Genomic DNA, 20,061 nt, shown 5'->3' on the forward strand with positions numbered 1-20,061 from the left:
CCACCCTTTATACCAAGCCTACTGATTGAAACACGTTATTAAGACCTACGAGCTTTCATGCCCATCTATTTAAAGGGTTACCCAAAAGCCAAATGATGAGAATGAGAAGAATAACCAGTACTGACGAATTGTTTAAACAGGAGTCTGACAAAATGATTGAGAAGTTTAGGGATAGAGGATACAAACAAGAAAATTTAAAAAAAAAACCAAGAGGAGGTAGGTACAAAGCCAAGGGAAGTTTTGTTGCAGCAAAGAAAAAAGGACACCACTCAAAGAATACCATTCGTGTCTACTTATGATACCAACTCAAAGTTTATTAAAAAAACAATATTAAAATATTGGGGCATTTTGGAGAAAGATCCTAAGACATCCAGCATCTTCTCTTCACCTCCGACTTTTTCCTACAAAAGAGGAAAAAATATTGAAGATCTGATTAAACAAAATAAGAAAAAAATAACATTTATAAAAATCCCTACAGGTACCCACCCTTGTCATAATTGTGGTCATTGTAATGGTATAATCAAAGGGGATAAGGTGATGCATCCTCTTAAAGGAACACCATACAATATTAAAGGTTTCCACACTTGTAACTCAAAAGGGGTTATCTATTGTATTAAGTGTCCCTGTGGTATGGCGTACGTAGGTCAAACACAGCGGACAATCAAAGTTCGTTTGAACGAACATAAATCCGTTATAAGAAATTTCCAACCAGATATTGAGGAGGAAACAGATAAGAAGAAAAAACAGGAAACCACTTTAGCCAAACATTTCTATGAAAATAAACATAGGGTGTCACAAATCTGTTGGCAGATTTTGGAAAGAGTGATTGAAAAACAGGGACAGGACCTTAAACAAAAATTACTACAGCGTGAAAGCACACAGTCCCCTAGAGGCTTAAATGAAGAATTCAATTTAACTTGTTTTTTGTCATTTATATTTTTTTATATTCTTATTGCTGGTTTAATGAACCATTCTCCTTTATTTTTCAGATATTAATTCGAAAAAAGTCGAATATGCATCCAGGGTGAGGTAAAAAAAATTTTTTTCCCATTAATAGGGATAGTTAAGTACTATGTTGTATAGCTTCTTGAAATGGATACTTTTATCGCCTCAATTTTGGATACTGTTTCTAATATACTCAATTGCAGACTTTGTTGCTATTTTTTGTTACATCACTAATAAGTGGACTTTCACCTGGAGAAATACTGTTGGAAACATTTTTTGATACAATTGGAGACACATTGGACTATTTTTTTCTTGCAGGGGTTGGGTCTAATTGCCTATTTAATGTGGATGCACGTATTCTTTGTATCACCTGACGAAGGGGGAATGCCCTCCGAAACGTTGTTGATGCAATCAACACACCAGGGGTAGGACCCCGGTTTCAATCGCTCCGTGTGCCAGCCTCTCGCTTCTTTATACATCTAGGGTTGCCACCTTTTCTGGAAAAAAAATACCGGCCTTCCTATATCTTTTTTCCCTATTAAGATCAACCATAATTTTTACCAGCCAGGCCAGTAAAATACCGGCCAGGTGGCAAACCTAGTTCCAACCCAGCCATAAATCACCAGCTAGGGCCAGGTCTGTTATTACAAACATACTAGCAATGTACTTGAAGGCATACTCAGAACTAGGGGTAGGCAGAAGTGTCACCTGTCTAGAGCACTGGGCGAGTACCTGTTGAAGGGCTTTTGCCTACCCTAAGGTTGCCACCTGCCCAGTATTTTACCGGCCTGGCCAGTAAAAATTAAGCTTGATTGCAATGTTATTGATAGGGGAAATGCATAAAAATATAGAAAGGCCAGTATTTTTTTTTTTTTGAAGAAAAGAAAAGAAACCCTAGCCTACCCCAGTCCAGGTTCACTTGCTCAGTCTGTTGCTCACCCTTTGTCACCATGGCTTCCCCCCGCATGATGTCATTGCACATGGGGAGCAGGATATTTGCCGTGCTGCCTAGGACGCCCTGTCGGCTTGGCCCACCCGCTCCAATTTGCAGGTAAACTTGTAGTCCCCTATAGATCCATCCCTACCTTGACCCTCTTCACTGCTCCCATTACCACTTACACAGTAACATAGTCAGTTAGGTTGAAAAAAGACACACATCTATCAAGTTCAACCTTTTTACTTTTTTTTAACCTGCCTATCTGCCAGTTGATCCAGAGGAAAATCTGAAGCCTCTCCAATTTGCCTCAGAGGGGCAATCGGACTAGTCCCTGGATCAACTTGTACTATGAGCTATCTCCCATAACCCTGTATTCCTTCAATTGCTAAAAAGCCATCCAACCCCTTCTTAAAGCTATCTAATGTATCAGCCAGTACAACTGATTCAGGGAGAGAATTCCACATCTTCACAGCTCTCACTGTAAAAAAAACCTTTCAGAATATTTAGTTGGAACCTCATAAAGCAGTTATAAGAACAGGAAATCTAAAATTTTCACCAAGCATAATGTTCCCAAACATTATAAGGAAACTCACTAACATGATCCACAGAAATTAAAATATGTGGTACTAATACAAATAAGCCACAAATATAAGGGTGGTGATAGACTTATCAAGCTGCGACAGAGGGAGACATATTGGATTTATAGGTTTAATTCTTTAACTTCGAGAGGTCTTAACATAGACCTGGATTTAGCAGCTTTTTAATTTAACAAGTTGACACAGTTCTTATCTTAATTTTTTAACTTATCAGTCTTAAGAGAACATTTTTGAATAAATATGCATAAATTAGCATCTTTAATGGGTATGGTCAAAACCACTTAAATGATTTGATTAACTGTTATAATCACAATATACTGTTAATGGCTTGGAATATGTTTCTATATTTATTGGGTATTTGCTGTGAATTATGACATTTGAACATCAAGTTGCAGGTAATTATGTCACAATACATGGGTCAGTGGGCAACAGGGAGAAAGAAGCACCGACATGATTAACAACAACTTGTGTGATCATCACACTTAATATGAGGAAGGTCAAGGCAGACTGTGAAAGGTGTCAGATATTGGAGCATTTGGATCTATTCACAATCACAGGCTCAACAGAAGAAGCCTTCCTGGTCCCGGAGAAGTCGTGATTCCTGATTTTTTGTGTTATAATAGGCTAAAAAGTCAGAATATAAAAACATGGCATCTCAAACCTGTTGAGGTTGCATAAAAGTCAACGGGAACAGATTTTTGGTTGTGTCGGGGGTTTCGGGCAATTTCACAATGTTTTCCAAGCTTTTGGGTGAAAATTCACAAAAAAATCATGAAAACCGGAACATTTCCCGCAAAGGTAATTTTCGGGAAAATGTAATAATGAATAAGCATTAAAAACCCGAGTGGCTTAGATCGGAGTTTGTAGCAGCTGATATTGAGATAAATTCGGACCTCGATAAATAACCCCCTATGTGTGCGCTTCCTTTTGCATTCTATTTTAGATTTCCTGTGTCGCATTAACCTGGTGTGAACGGTGATATTCAAGGAAGTAGCCCCTCCATCCTTTTTTTTTTTATTTGCCAATAGTGGAGTGGTGCAGTATTGGTATAAAATAATTATACCTTTTTCTATCTAATTTATAAGAACAGGCCCACCTCTGATTTGCCCACTTAAAAAAGATATAAGATATAAAAAAAATTATGTAATTAATGTAACCCATGTTCTGCTTTGAGTAACCTGGGGGTAATAATAAAACCCATGTTCTGCTATGAGTAAACTGGAAGTATTAATGTAACCCATATTCTGTTTTGAGTAAACTGGGGGTATTAATGTAACCCGTGTTCTGCTGTGATTAATCTAGGGTTATTCATGTAACCCATGTTCTGTTTTGGGTAAACTGTGGGTATTCATGTAACTCATGTTCTGCTGTGATTAAACTGTGGGTATTAATGTTACCCATGTTCCTTTATGAGTAACCTGGGGGTATTCATAAAAGCCATGTTCTGCTGTGAGTAAACTGGGGGTATTAATGTAACCCGTGTTCTGCTGTGATTAATCTAGGGTTATTCATGTAACCCATATTCTGCTATGAGCAACCTGGGGGTATTCAGGTAACCCATGTTCTGTTTTGAGTAACTGGGGGTATTAATGTAACCCATATTCTGCTGTGATTAATCTAGGGTTATTCATGTAACCCATGTTCTGCTATGAGTAAACTGGGGGTATTCATGTAACCAATGTTCTGCTGTGAGTAATCTGCGGGTTTTAATGTTACCCTTGTTCTTCTATGAGTAACCTGGGGTTATTCATGTAACCCATGGTCTTCTGTGAGTAAACCGGGGGTATTCATAAAACCCATGTTCTGCTGTGAGTAAACTGAGGGTCAGTAGAGTTTGCCCTAAGTTCAACTCTACCTACACCTGCCGTGTCACACTGCCCTGTCACTGCTTTATACGGAAGTTGCATCTGTTTTACACAAGTTATTTAAATGAAAGACATTTTAACACTGTGTTCTGCAATTTACACAACTCTATGTTACCTGGATGGGCACCAACTATGGCCAAAATCTGACTGGGCCTTGGGATAACAGTCTCTCCTGTTGTGCTACTCCTAGCTTGTGTCCCCAATTTATATACCCCCTCCCACAGGGCTCTAGTTATACTGCTTTTCCCATGGTAACCTCCACAATATTGTGTCGCTACAGATATAATGATTACACAAATCTAATTTTTTTTAAATTTCTTTTATTAAAAAATATTTTTCATATAAAAATATACATTTTGAGGTTTCTAATTTTTTGCCTTCACTCTCAGTTCTTCTCATTTGATGTTTTTTAGTCTCATCAAATAAAGTTCTCTCAAAGGAATGTCATGGGACCCGGGTCTTATCCACACTCCGAATAGCCCAAAAACAGGTTTGTGGTCCGATTGTCTCATAAGTTCGCAAGAGTCATATTTGAGAACATGGATGTCATCCTCATGCCGGCTCTTGTACATCACTTGGTCGGTGTATGAAGGTGTCCTTTGTTTCTTACTGGTGTCATAGACATCAGATCCGATGTTAAATCTGTATGTGGGACGGACAGGGGCGATCCTGGGCCCTCCGCCGCCTGAGGCAGCAGCAGTTGCTGCTGCCCCCCCTCCCCCGGAAATTTGCTCTTAAAGTACCAGGAGCAGCATTTTTGCTGCCCCTAGTACCTAGTGGGGCGATGCCGCCTGAGGCGACAGCCTCAACTTGCCTCATTGGTGAAGCACCCCTGGGGACGGAAATGGATTCCGCCTTCTTTAAATCCTTTGAATAGAGAACCTTTAGTCACCTCTGCTGACAGCTGGTCGTGCTGCAGGAGGGACCTCATGTAATTGTCTGGAAGGTTCTCTAGGATGGAATCCACTTCACTCTGACTCTTGCTCAAGCGGAAATTGAAGTCCCTGAACCAGAAGACTTCGTCAAATCGACTGGTCACATCGTCTGGATAGAAGTAAATCGGATTAGTGTCTGGAAATTTTCTAAGAAGCTGCAGGTCTTTGATGATCTTCTGGTAGTTCTAGATCCTTTTTTTTCACTTTAGAGGAAAGAGGTTCCAAAGAATGTAAATGAAGCAGCCAGAGCTCCTTTAGTCTTGATCATTGGGAAGAATCTGGTGGTGATGGTTGTACATTCAACCGTGGAGCAGAACCACATGAGATCTCGTCTGATAAACAACGGGACAGGACACCGTGAGCTTCTGAGCAAGACATAATGATGACCCAGTATCAGCTGCAAACGGTATTCCCATTCTTGCACCCCACGAACATACAGGTCTTGTGCAGACTCGGTGCCTGATGGAAATAAGAAATCATCCAGTCACCCAATCAGCACATACATTTTCTTTAAGGAATTATTAAACTTTCAAGTCATATAATTAGTTGTATTGAGGTCATAATATGAATAAGAATTAGAAGTGTCAAATAGCATAAAATTACCTGAAACTTTAACGAAAACAAATAATTATTGGTCTGGAATTTTTTTTTAACATTCAGCTCCTTAGTACAGAGACATACTTCTCAGTGAGAAGTGACTTGTATATTTGTATATCAATCTGTAGTAGAGCTTTGTATTGTATTGTATTGTGTGTGCTCCCTGAATAAAGAGAGCAAGCTGCCAATAGCAAGAGCAGTGAGTGCAGCTATTCAAGAGGCTAGACACAGGTCTCTGTGCTCCCAAACTCTGCAATAGCAGAAAGCAGTGTGTGTAGTGCAAAAATACAGGTGCATTGGGGTCAGTTTTTGCTCTTTGCACATTGCTCAGGAGGTTGTAAATAACCCCTTATAAGCCCCTTTAAAGGGGTGGTTGACCTTTAAATTAAAGGTATTTTTTAAAATATTATAGAATATCCTATCCTTGCAATCAGTCTTCATTCTTCTTCTACTACATCTTTCCAGCTTTTCCATGCCAAAGTCCATTACCAAATATTCATAATATCCGTCACGAGTATTAAAGGCTGTCTTCCATTGTTTCCAAATTAAAATGTATGCGCCGCTCAGATTGAGCTTAGAAAAGATTGTGGCGCCCTTTACTCTATCGAAGAGTTCAGAAAACAAGGAAAGGGGGGTAACGTTTCTTGACTGTAATTTTATTCAGACCTCTATAATCAATGCATGGCCTCAGGCCACCATCTTTCTTCTCTACAAAAAAGAAGCTGACACCCACAGGAGAGGAGGAAGGCCTTATGAACCCTCATTCCAGATTTTCCTTAATATACTGCTCCATGGCCTGAGACTCAGGAAGAGAGAGAGGGTATGTTCTAGTTCTAGGAGGAGAGGAGCCTGGAATTAAATTAATAGCACAGTCATAAGGCCTGTGCAGAGGAAGGGCCTCAGCTGCTTTTATAGAGATGTCTGAGGAGTAGCAGTAGGGTAACCCTTCTACAGACGTTACAGCAAGAAGGTTTTAGACATGATATCTCACAACCTATTTCCCATTGAAGAATCTTGGTAGTAACCCAATGCCCTAGAATCTAAGAAGGCAGAACTTCTAATGCAACCCATTGCCCTTAAAGGTATGTAATGAGAACTTTGGAAGAAAATTGTTGGGAAGTAGGAACAGCATGACCTAAACAGAATGCCATAGACCTGTTTAGGTTCTGTAGTTTTCCTGGCCTCGTCGGACAGGTGTCACCCTTTATCCTCACAATACAGGCACAACCCATTAGTCCACCTACAGCCTTGTTCCTCAGAGGACAAACAGGTAGAGCCCAATTGCATGGGTTCCTGTGAAATCCCAGGGGCTGAAACTTCAGGTTTGGGTGCCAAATCTGATAAGTAGCAGCAGGGGTTCATTCCTGACATCTCTCCCTATGCCTCATACTGCATTGAGGATTCAAAAGAGGACAGAGCAGGAAAAGTAACTATCTTTGATGGCATCAGCTAGCCACAGCCTAAACTGACTACATAGGGAAGTATTATTCCAGCCCATCTCTACCGTCCACTGGCAAAATTCAGTACGATAATCCTCGACCCGCTGTTTACGCTGCTTGAGGTTACAAATTGTCAGCAGAGGCACAATGATTAGAGTCGTCATAGATAATTGCCATAGCCTTAAAGAAGACATCAAGAGAGCTGGGCTGGAATATACAGAAGTCATATTTTTTTCCATGTAGTGTAAGTCCACATCCAAAATTATGTATATTCTTGGGATGGGACTCCAAAGTGAATTTTATATTATTATATTTTATATTATCACTAAAAAGGGACCGATGAGTGTCATTCCAAACAAAAAAAGTCTCATCATATATATAGCACATTTAGGAGTCCATATGAATGGAAAATTCAGTGTCAGAAAAAAATATCCATAAAAATATTGGCAAATGCTTATGCGATATTAGAACCCTTGGCACAGCCATGTATTTGTAAGTAGAACTTATCTTTGTAAGGGAAATAATTATGAGAAATTATAAATTCCAATAGTGAACAAATAAAATGTATTTTATGCATAGGTAGATGTTTGCTACTTTAATATGTACGCACACATTCAGCACCCTTCCCATGTGGTTTTGAAGTATATAGGTCACATACAGCAAGAGAACAAAGTATGCAATCATTTAGCGGGACTTTAACGATTTTCATTCTGACAGGAAGTCTGCTGTGTATGTAAGACAAGGTTTAAAAGTTGGAATAATCTCCTGTAGTGCTAAATCTACACATATATTGTCAAGGGTTGCAATAAAGAACCTATATTAGATATATAATAGGTCTCCCAGGAGGGTCAGTTAAAGATTTGTGTATTTTGGGGAGAAAGTACATGTTAGGAATCTTTCCATTTTTACCCAGTAACAAATCATAAATATCCTCAGATATGATCCCCTCCATCACTTCTTCATAAAGCAAAACATTGATCTCACAACTTATTGTATTATATATGTTTTCGTTACTCAGGAAGGGTGCTGTATGTATTTAACACTGGTAGGAAATGGCTGTGTATCGCCTACGCTACGCCCCCAAAACGTTGTTTTATCAATTGATAAACAACTGGATCCCCTTGCAACTGCTTTATGTGCTGATACCTTGTGTGTTTGTCTCTAAATACTTACACATCCTATTCACTAGGTGGCATTGCAGCCCTCAATTCCCATTTAAGTACAGTCATATGAAAATGTTTGGGAACCCTTCTTTGGAGTTTTGTTTATCATTGGCTGAGCTTTCTAAGTAGCAACTTCCTTTTAATATATAACATGCCTTATGGAAACAGTATTATTTCAGTAGTGACAAAAAGTTTATTGGATAAACAGAAAATATGCAATATGCATCATAACAAAATTAGACAGGTGCATAAATGTGGGCACCCCAACAGAGATATTACATCAATACTTAGTTGAGCCTCCTTATGCAAATGTAACAGCCTCTAGACACCTCCTATAGTCTTTGATGAGTGTCTGGAATCTGCATGTCGGTATTTCTGACCATTCGTCCATACAAAATCTCTCCAGTTCAGTTAAATTTAATGGCTGCCGAGCACGGACAGTCTGCTTAAAATCATCCCCTAGATTTTCGATGATATTCAAGTCGAGGGACTGTGATGGCCATTCCAGAATATTGTACTTCTCCCTCTGCATAAATGCCTTTGTAGATTTTGAAGTGTGTTTAGGGTCATTGTCTTGTTGGAATATCCAACCCCTGCGTAACTTCAACTTTGTGACTCATGCTTGAACATTATCCTGAAGAATTTGTTGATATTGGGTTCAATTCACCCGACCCTAGATTTTAACAAGGGCCCAGTCCCTGAACTTGCTATACAGCCCCACAGAATGATGGAACCTCCTCCAAATTTGACAGTAGGTAGCAGGTGTTTTTCTTGGAATGCGGTGTTCTTCTTCCGCCATGCATATCGCTTTTTGTTATGACCAAATAACTAAATTTTTCTCATCAGTCCAAAGCACTTTGTTCCAAAATGACTGTGGCTTGTCTAAATGAGCTTTTGCATACAATAAGTGACTCTGTTTGTGGCGTGAGTGCAGAAAGGGCTTTTTTCTCATCACCCTGCCATACAGATGTTCTTTGTGCAAATTGTGCTGAATTGTAGAACAATGTACAGATACACAATCTGCAGCAAAATGTTCTTGCAGGTCTTTGGAGGTGATCTTTGGGTTGTCTGTAAACATTCTCACAATCCTTCACATATGCCGCTCCTGTATTTTTCTTGGCCTGCCAGACCTGAGTTTTACAGCAACTGTGCGTGTGGCCTTCCATTTCCTGATTACATTCCTTACAGTTGAAACTGGCAGTTTAAACCTCTGAGATAGCTTTTTGTAGCCTTCCCATAAACCATGATACTGAACAATCTTTCTTTTCAGATCTTTTGAGAGTTGCTTTGAGGATCCCATGCTGTCACTCTTCAGAGGAGAGTCAAACAGAAGCACAACTTGCAATTGGCCACTGTAAATACCTTTTCTCATGATTGGGCACACCTGCCTATGAAGTTCAAGGCTTAATGAGCTAATCCAACCAATTTGGTGTTGCCTGTAATCAGTATTGAACAGTTACATGCATTAAAACTAGCAAAATCACAAGGGTACCCAAATTTTTGCACAGCCAGTTTTTCACATTTGATTTAATTTCATATAACTGAATACTGCTTCACTAAAAATCTTTTTTTAGAAAACACCCCATAACTTTGATGTTCCTGGGAAATGAAAGACATACCACTGTTATCTTTTAAGTTGAAAGTGGAGTTATTATGCAGACTGAAAGGGGTTCCCAAACTTTTCATATGACTTTATGGGGGTCATTTATCAACACTGGGCAAATTTGCCCATGGGCAGTATCCCATGGCAACCAATCAAATTGCTGCATTCAATGTTCTACTGGCAGCTGGCTTCAAAAAGCTAATCACTGATTGGTTGCTATAGGTAACTGCCCATGAGCAAATTTGCCCAGTGTAGATAAATGAGCCCCTATGTGTTTGCCTTACTGATTGTTAAGGGGTAAAACTACACTAACATACCATGAACACAGCTTTTAATCAGCAACTAGATATTAACATATTCTGTGCCTTCTTCACAGAAAAAAAGAGGGAATTCAAACCCAGCTCAGCATATCAAAATATTGTGACAACCGAGTTGTATTGGGAAATGTACAACAGAGTTGAAACATTCATCTGCTTTTCATCTGCCAGTCTGCCATTCAGACATTTCGGTAACATGCTTTCGTTCTTCAAACCTAGTCATCAGGGTATTTTTATTTTATTTTTCTTAATTCGTACAGTAAGCTTTGCTCTAACCATCTGGCTTTTTTAAGGAATATTATTTAGCCCCAGTATCTGAGTGCTTGTAAGTATCCATGAGTCATAGCTGACTTAACACACATGGAACTCACCATTTTATTCTTATAAACATTTTAAGGCTATATACTGTATATATATATATATATATATATATATATATATATATATATATATATATATATATATATATATATATATATATATATATATATATATATTACAGTTAGGGTTGCCACCTTTTCAGAAAATTTCTACCGGCTTTTGGTGGGGGCGGGAACAAACGGGACGGGCTGTGATGTAAAAGGGGCGGACTGTGACATAAAAGGGGCGGAGCTATGTTGCGCGATGGCCAGAAGGCAGAGAAAAGGTAAGTTACGAGCGGAAGGCCAAGGGCTTTTGTTAAGGGTATTACAAATTTAACGGCAACTACATTGCCGACAAAATTGAAATACCGGCCCTGGCAGTTGTTTTACCGGCTAGGGCGGTAAAATACTGGCTGGTTGGCAACCCTAATTACAGCTAAATAATTTATACAATATTTCAATGAACAGTAAACTAATGCTCAGCAAATAATTAGGTTTGAAATTCTGCACACTATATTGCAGGCAGGCCCGGATTTGTGGTGAGGCCACAAAGGTCCAGGCCTAGGGCAGCAAAATTTGAGGGGCAGCTTGCCACATTTAGAAGAGCACTCAGAGTACTACAGAGCGTACACTCGTGGCGGATGTATGCACGCTAGGACCTGGTGGCCAAGGGGTCGATGCATGAGCTCGTAGGGAGGTGCGGGTGTTAGTACCTCCACAAATCCGGCCATGGCTGTGTACAACTTTGAAGGCTGATTACTTTTATAGGGCTGCTAATCCGTCTGGACTGGTATGGTGATATCAGTAAATAAAATACAGAATTTCTAATTAGGTTAATTTTTATTTCTCTTTTTATTCTTTATTTATTTATATTTATTATTTATTTCTAATTAATTTATTTTGTTATACAGTTTTTCCTGGGCTAGTAATTATAATATGCTTAACTGGGATGTGACTGTAAAGTCATGCAATTTTAAGGATTAACTGTGTGTTCATATTAGGGAAGCAATTCATCTGAATCCAAGACTTTTTCTTCAGGATCTATCCAAATTAATGTGTCCAATAAAAACCAAATCCAGTCCCAATCGAGTCAGATTATTTCCAGTATAGTGTACCAGCCAAGGCAGCTGGACCATGTCTCATTTTGGAAGAATGGAGCATAATTTCCCTTTTTCTAAATTTTGGATAGGTTGAAACAGCTTGCCTAACATGCTTGAGAAAATTAAAAGGCTAATGGAAATAAAATATAGCAGCTTCTGTTTATTGTAATCTTCCTGTGCAGTCAAGATTTGTGTGCCTAAAAAAAGTTTTTAAAAAAATCACCATTTGTGTAAGCAATTAGGTTTTTAGTCATCTCAGGTTCCTGATATTAATTTTGAAAGAAAGCATTTTCTTTTGCACGTGGATAAGAAAATTGGATTCCAAAACCCTCAACGGCTTTAAGCACAAATAAGAAAAATGCCTTTTCTAGACAAGTCAGGAAGATTTGTATAAATATGGAGAACAAAGAACACAAAGAACACACAATCTGTAGGAGGGTCATGCCTTGCTCCAAGAGCACTGTGCAGAGCCAGTAAGTTAATACATTTTATCAAAGTTTATTTTTTTTGCAGTTGTTTTTGCACTTGAAGGAACTGCTAGAATGGCTAACTTTTGATATGTTGTATTGTTGTAACAACCAAATCATAGTAGTTGTCTGTTATTCTCCATTCCTCACATGGGAAATCACTGCACATAACGCTTACCATACCTTTCCTTCTTATGAACATAAAATTGCTGGGCATTGTAACATGCAAGCCCAAAAGTATAAGAAAGGAGATCCTTCCCACAGAAGGGGCTTCTTTGTCCTCTAGAGCAAATATCTTAAAACATGCTATGGAGTGGAAAAGACTGTTCCTTCTAAATCATGCTCTTGTGTGATCATGTACTCAGGTCAGACATATCTGATGGGTTGAGCTTAAATGATATTAAACTGTGAAATAAATTCATTGCTTGAAAAGTTACCTTCTGTGCCCATAATGAACGATAAATAAATTAATTTCAAATAATTGCTGGAGTGCTGTCAGTGGAGAAATACTTTGAGAAGTTCAGTGTATAGAAAGACTGTAACTGGCACACATGACCATGAAGTAAGGATTACATGGTGTGCAACTTCAAACTTCCAAAACAACACAAATACTGGTGAGTACAACATATTACGAAGTCATGCATTATCCTGCACACACAGTTCATTGTATATACAGGTAGGTGACTTGTTATGCAGAATGCTCAGGACCTGGGATATTCCCAGATAACAGATCTTTAAAGGGATACTGTCATGGGCAAAAAAATTTTTTCCAAAATGAATCAGTTAATAGTGCTGCTCCAGCAGAATTCTGCACTGAAATCCATTTCTCAAAAGAGCAAACAGATTTTTTTATATTCAATTTTGAAATCTGACATGGGGCTAGACATTTTGTCAATTTCCCAGCTGCCCCTGGTTATGTGACTTGTGCCTGCACTTTAGAAGAGAAATGCTTTCTGGCAGGCTGCTGTTTTTCCTTCTCAATTTAACTGAATGTGTCTCAGTGGGACATGGGTTTTTACTATTGAGTGTTGTTGTTAGATCTACCAGGCAGCTGTTATCTTGTGTTAGGGAGCTGTTATCTGGTTACCTTCCCATTGTTCTTTTGTTTGGCTGCTGGGGGGGAAAGGGGGGGTGATATCACTCCAACTTGCAGTACAGCAGTAAAGAGTTATTGAAGTTTATCAGAGCACAAGTCACATGACTTGGGGCAGCTGGGAAATTGAGAAAATGTCTAGCCCCATGTCAGATTTCCAAACTGAATATAAAAAAAATCAGTTTGCTCTTTTGAGAAATGGATTTCAGTGCAGAATTCTGCTGGAGCAGCACTATTAACTGATTCATTTTGAAAAAAATTTTTTTCCCATGACAGTATCCCTTTAAGTAATTTGGATCTTTATACCTTAAGTCTACTGGAAAATCATGTAAACAATAAATAAACCTAAATGACGAGTTTTGCTTCCAATAAGGATTTGTTATATCTTAGCTTGGATCACATACACGGTACTGTTTTCATTTTATAGAGAAAAAGGAAATCATTTTTAAAATTTTAAATTTTTGGATAAAATGTAGTCTATGGGAGATGGACTTTCCATAATTTGCAGCTTTATGGATAACAGGTGTTCCGACACTTTTCATAATAGTGTAACTGTGTGTAAAACATCTCACAAATATCTAAAAGTCTGCATCATTATTATTGCTCTATAGTGGACTTGACATGTTCAAGCCTAAGTGGAAATGTCAAGAGAAGGAAATAGGGAGTAAAGGAAAGGATTTGCATATAGCAATGGTGGAGTCTCATAACAGTATAAAAAACAGGTTAAGGCATGAAATCAAAGAATCACTGGGAGATCATTGAAGAAGAGTGGTTACTGTATAATTATTTAGCCTGTGAAAGTGTTGGTTCTCTGTGGGAGCAGGTGTTTTTTGCCCACTGTCAGTATGCCAAGTGAAGTGAGGTGTTTTTCTTCCTCAGGAACGACCTCCACCAAGGAGTTTGGATGCAAGATCAGAAAGGAATTCCTTTCGAGATAGAAGATTTTTCAGAGATAGACGTCAATTTAAAGACACAAGACAAAAAAAAAAAATCGATGTTAGCGTGTCTAAACAAGACAAACCTGAGTGCAGGAAGACAATGCAGCCGAAGTCGCTGGATGGTGGCCACAGGATCTGAAGGGAGCAGCCAGGATATTGTAGGAATACGAGACAACAGCATAAACATTTTTCAAGGGTCTGGTGTTGTCTGTATAAACCATACCACCCAAAACCACATCTTCCCCCCAATGTGCTCATATGTTATGGCCAGGGAAACGAAAAGATCAGCTTTCAAAGGTAATTTTCTGTTCTTCGAGTTGTGTCTCAGGCAGTAGAAAATACACTTTGTTGTGGCACTTCAGTGCTGCTCCAGAAGACTTCTGCACTGAAATCCATTTTTCATAAGAGCAGATCTTTTTATATTTAATTTTGACATAAGCCTAGAAATATGGTCCATTTCCCAAATGCCCCAGTCATGTGACTTGTGCTTTGATAAACTTCAGTCACTCTTTACTGCTGTACTGCAAGTTTGAGCGATATCGTACATCGTAGATTAGCACATCGTAGATTAGTTGATCTATGATAATTAAAGGGTTAAACAGAATTTTTTTTTGTAAAGTTCTTCACAAACAGTTTGAAATAAATCGTGTTTATGGGGCTATTTTGTAAATGGCATTGTGGATGGTTTTGTGAAAGGCACAAGTTAAAACTAGATTTTAAAGGGATTCTGTCATGATTTTTATGATGTAGTTTTTATATATAAATTACACTCTTTACGCTGCAAATAATTCACTCTACCATATAAAATTTCATTCCTGAACCAGCAAGTGTATATGTTTTTAATTGTAATATTGGTGTGTAGGAGCATCTCAGGTCATTTTGCCTGGTCTTGTGCTTTCAGAAAGAGCCAGTGCTGCACTATGGAACTGCTTTCTGGCAGGCTGTTATTTCTCCTACTCAATGTAACTTAATGTATCTCAGTGGGACCTAGATTTTACTATTGAGTGCTGTTCTTAGATCTACCAGGCAACTGTTATCTTGTGTTACGGAGCTGTTAACTGGTTACCTTTCCATTGTTCTGTCGTTAGGCTGCTGGGGAGAATGGGAAGGGGGTGATATCGCTCAAACTTGCAGTACAGCAGTAAAGAGTGACTGAAGTTTATCAAAGCACAAGTCACATGACTGGGGCATTTGGGAAATGGACCATATTTCTAGACTTATGTCAAAATTAAATATAAAAAGATCTGCTCTTTTGAAAAATGGATTTCAGTGCAGAAGTCTTCTGGAGCAGCACTATTAACTAATAAGATTTGAAAAATATTTTTTTCCCCCATGAAAGTATTCCTTTAATATATATTATACTAAGTGGTTATTTAGTATACTAATTGAGAATACAGTATTTTTGATCTTAGATGCGAAATATAAATGCAAAGGGAAGGTCTTATGAACAGGATTAAGGAAAAAAAGTGGCCTGTAGTGTAACATTAATTTAAGAAATTGAATATATGCATATATATGATGTTGAGTGAGGTTTTGATAGGATTATGGAAAAAAAATTAAAAACAGGTACGAAGAACAGAAAATGCAGTGATGTGCATAAAACATGTAATAAACTTTATATATTTTTTTTATATTTTAAAAAGTAAACTGTGAAATTAAATAACACTTAAAGTATGTGCAGGTCCCCTCCCCCTGGGCCCCTCCCCCCAAAAAAATAAAACAGGTGTGTAGATGTTAAAAAAAAATAAAATCTGTTTTAGTGTGTCTAAACAAGACAAACCTGTGTGCAGGAAGACAATCTAGCGGAAGTCCTGGATGGTGGCCACAGGATCTGAAGGGAGCGGACAGGATTTTGTAGGAAATCGAGACAACAGCATAGACATTTGTCAAAGGTCTGGTGTTGTCTGTGTAAATCATACCACCCAAAACCACTGCTTCCCCCCAATGTGCTCATATTATATGGCCAGGGAAACGAAGGATCAGCTTTAAAAGCCAATTTTCTGTTCTCAGAGTTGTAAGTGTTTCAGGCAGTAGAATCTACGATTAGTTGATCTTTGATAATTAAAGGGTTAAAACAGAAAAAAAAGTTTGTTTATTTTGTAAAGATCTTCACAAACAGTTCCAAATAAATTGAGTTTATGGGGCTATTTTATTCTGATGTTTTAAAATGTATGTCAGAACTAGAATCACACATATATATATGTCCAAGCTGGTGCACTCCACAGTAAATTGGTTAAATGCCTTGGTGCTGGTAAAACTTACGTATATTCAATGAAAAAAGACCGCAATCACAGGACTTGTCATAAAAAAAAGCCACAAGGGCTCTGATTTTATTCTTCAACATTTCGGCTATCCAACTCTAGCCACAGCACCTTAATACCCCTCTGAATTGTGTCTGTATGTTACCCTCCCATTTAGACTGTAAGCCCTATGGGGTAGGGTCCTCTAGCCTTTTTTTCCCTTGACACTGAGCACTTAATCTGTATTGTAATTATATTTTTTATATTTATGTGAATTGTATTTTTAATGACACCTTGTTTGTTACTACTAATGTATTGTTTTGTTGTACATTGCTTTGCCCTCAAGGAGGGCTTTACAAATAAAAATATACATACATATAATATGCATTATTAAAAAAAAAAAAAAGATTCACAATCGGTTACTACACAAATGAGGCAGTAGAGGCAGGGGCGTAACTAGATTTTAATGGGTCCCACGCAAAATATTTTTCAGGCCCCCAAAATGTTTAGCTTTGACCTGTTTTATCAATATTTATTGAAATTGTAAATGAATTAGGGCCTCATGGGACCCCTATACCTCCTGGGCCCCCTGCAGCTGCAGGGTGTGCTTCATCTGTAGCTATGCCCCTGAGTAGAGGAATTGGAGGTAGTTTCTTTGGCAGCGCAGTAAAATCTGTATGCCCTTAGTTCTTAGCACAACTCAGAAGCAACACCAAGGTGGTTATTTATCAAATGTCTAATTTTAGTTACGTGAGCTTTTTTAAACACCGAATGAACTCACAATTCGAATGGTTTCTTATTTTAGAAATAAACTTGAAACAGTGAGGTCAGGGTTTACACTCTGAAAACTCGAATTGATCAAGTTTTTCAGTGGGAAAAACCCTTGAATTGCTCTAATTTTTAGTGTTTTCGAGCGGAATCCTCCAGAAAAAAACCTGAATATCATGAAGGCTATTAACATATTATAATGGTTTAAGGGACCTTTGCCATTGACTTCTACAGGATCTCAAAAGGTTTTAGATGTGTACTTTTGGATTTGAGCTATTTTCAGGGTCAGGGAATAATAAATCTAGAAGTTTTTGAAAAAAAAAATGTAAATACATTTCTGGTTAAAAAAAAGCCTAAAAGTTAACTTTTGACTAATAAATCTCAACCTTTGATAAAGCCACCCATAAGCATTAAAGCTCATGGCACAGTGAGATAGTTGGGCTTTTTAAGTGCAACATTTACCAGCCAGAAAAAGAGGCATTTAAATCTTTTGTAGCAGACCTGTAGACTTCAAGGCAAGTTGACAGAGTTCATGTCAAGGGTTAAAATGCCACCAGTACCCTTTGTGCCTTTGTCCTTATAGCTCATTACTTCTCCATGTAAAAGAGGATACAAAGAATATAGAATATAGGTATACAAATAGTAACCATTCATACCACAGTCTAAAAAATGTGTCCCATGTAATCATTGTATAAAACAAATCAAAGTTTTTGACAGATTAGCTGGGAGTGGGGTTTAGAAATACCACAAATCATACCTTTATTACCAAAATGTTATCTTCTCAATAACAACAAAGTTGGTCTTATTACTTTCTTCAAAGACATGTATAGCATACATAGCTTCTTCCAGTGAGGCAAACTTTTTCACTAGAGATTTTTCACTGTATTTGGGGCTGATTTATTGAAATTGAAATTCCCCCCATAACCCAACCAGTCCTACCAGCTAAATTGTCTGGCTGTGCAGGGGAGCCGGCAGCACTTAGCACGGGAACCAATCAGCAGCTAGGCTGACCTGATAGGGAACTCAAGCCTGTATAACAGCAAGGCTGAGATTGGCTCTTCCCCTCCTGCTGTGCTTTTGCCAGGGACCGTTAGGACATGCCCATCCCTTATTTGAAACATGGACAATGACTGAAGCAGATCTATAGGGAGCACCAATAAAGGGGCCTTATTTTTTTTAGATCCAAGTAAAACCAGGACTATATATATTATTAATTAATGCCTACAAAGTTAGGTTTTTTTTTTGTTTCACATACATCGGTATGGGAATGGTTATGCAGAATTTTCAGGATCAAGGGTTTTGCAGATAACAGATCTTTCTGCCATTTGGATATCCATACCTTATGTCTACTAAAAAAAAATCATTTAAACCCCAACATGATTGTTTTGCTTCCAGTTAGGATTCATTATATCTCAATTAGGACCAAATACAAGCTACTGTTTGATTATTACAAAGAAAAACGAAATGATGCTTAAAATTTTTAATTACTTGATTAAAATAAAGTCTATGGGAGATGGACTTTCTTAAATTCGGAGCTTTCTGGATAACAGGTTTCCAGATAACAGTTCCCATACTTGTATTAGGTCTCTCATTTTAGAATGGCTTTTAAAAAACTTAAATTTGAGTTTTTGATGGAGACTTTTAGAACATGTATTTTCTCTGTATCTCTATGTCCATGGAACACTATACATAGATAAAAATGAACATGCAACTAATGGGTTTTGGCTAGCTGTTGAAATGTAACCACTATGCAAATCCTTGCTCTTATAACAAAACATTTTCGTGAAGAACTTATGTAGGGGAGAGAAAAAAAAAATGAAATCTCTCAAATCCGCTGTTGTAAAATGAACATAGTAATATAGTAGCAATGCTAATCACTGCATCTACATACCTTAATAAAACCAATTTCTAGTATATAGTGTACTTGGGAGTAAAAGAAAGATTACATCCAAACGTTTAGTCCATTTTATAAACCATAATCTTTTCTTACCATTTCTTGATCTTTGTTAAATTTATTCTCTGTCTCACTATCATCGATCAAGCTCATTCTGACTGTCTTTTCTATTAAAATATATGCCCACGCTAGTAGGCCGTATATTTACGGCGGCCAAACAGACTATTGCCAAGGCTTGGAAAACCAACTCTTTAAATTTACAGGAGGTGAAACACAGACTAGATAACTATATGTCTATGGAAAGGCTTTCCTCACTTGCCAGGGGTGACTTGCGCTCTTTTCACAAGCTCTGGGGCCCCTGGGTTCAATATAGAGGGCTATCAGCACTAGGTTAGCTATGGGTACGTTAGGTGGCTTGTACCCTAGATTTGCCATTTGCCTTTTTTCCCCAAGACACACCTATATTCTTATGTGATCATATTCTTCACTGAATATGCACCCCCTATGGATACGTTCTTTGGTTTCTGTTTTACCACTTCTGTCTATTCTTTCCTGTCTAACTAAGGTTGGTGTCCTATTTTCCTCATTGTTGACTGCAATAATTGTAATCTGTATCTTTGCATTATAGAAGCTTTTTTTTACATGCAATGCATTACTTTCTGTAAGACTTTTCATGGAAAATAGGTGTAATGGCTGTAATTTGATTTTCTTCTGTTTCTTTTTCTTTGTAAAACAAAATAAAAATATTGAGAAAAAAAAAAATATATGCCCACATAAAATATTAAGTTGCCATTGAAAATGT

At 37.9% G+C, this 20,061-nt stretch overlaps 1 long non-coding RNA gene across 1 annotated transcript; it reads right to left on the reverse strand.

Annotated features, from left to right (window-relative positions):
- Positions 1 to 293: 293 nt before the first annotated feature.
- On the reverse strand, positions 294 to 14,748 carry LOC121393273. The gene is made up of 2 exons (XR_005960931.1): positions 14,441 to 14,748; positions 294 to 401 (listed from the first exon to the last, which is right to left on the reverse strand). It is a non-coding gene; the product is annotated as an uncharacterized LOC121393273 (long non-coding RNA).
- Positions 14,749 to 20,061: the final 5,313 nt, after the last annotated feature.

This window comes from Xenopus laevis, chromosome 4S (genome assembly GCF_017654675.1).
Source record: "Xenopus laevis strain J_2021 chromosome 4S, Xenopus_laevis_v10.1, whole genome shotgun sequence".
Taxonomy (NCBI): Eukaryota; Metazoa; Chordata; class Amphibia; order Anura; family Pipidae; genus Xenopus; species Xenopus laevis.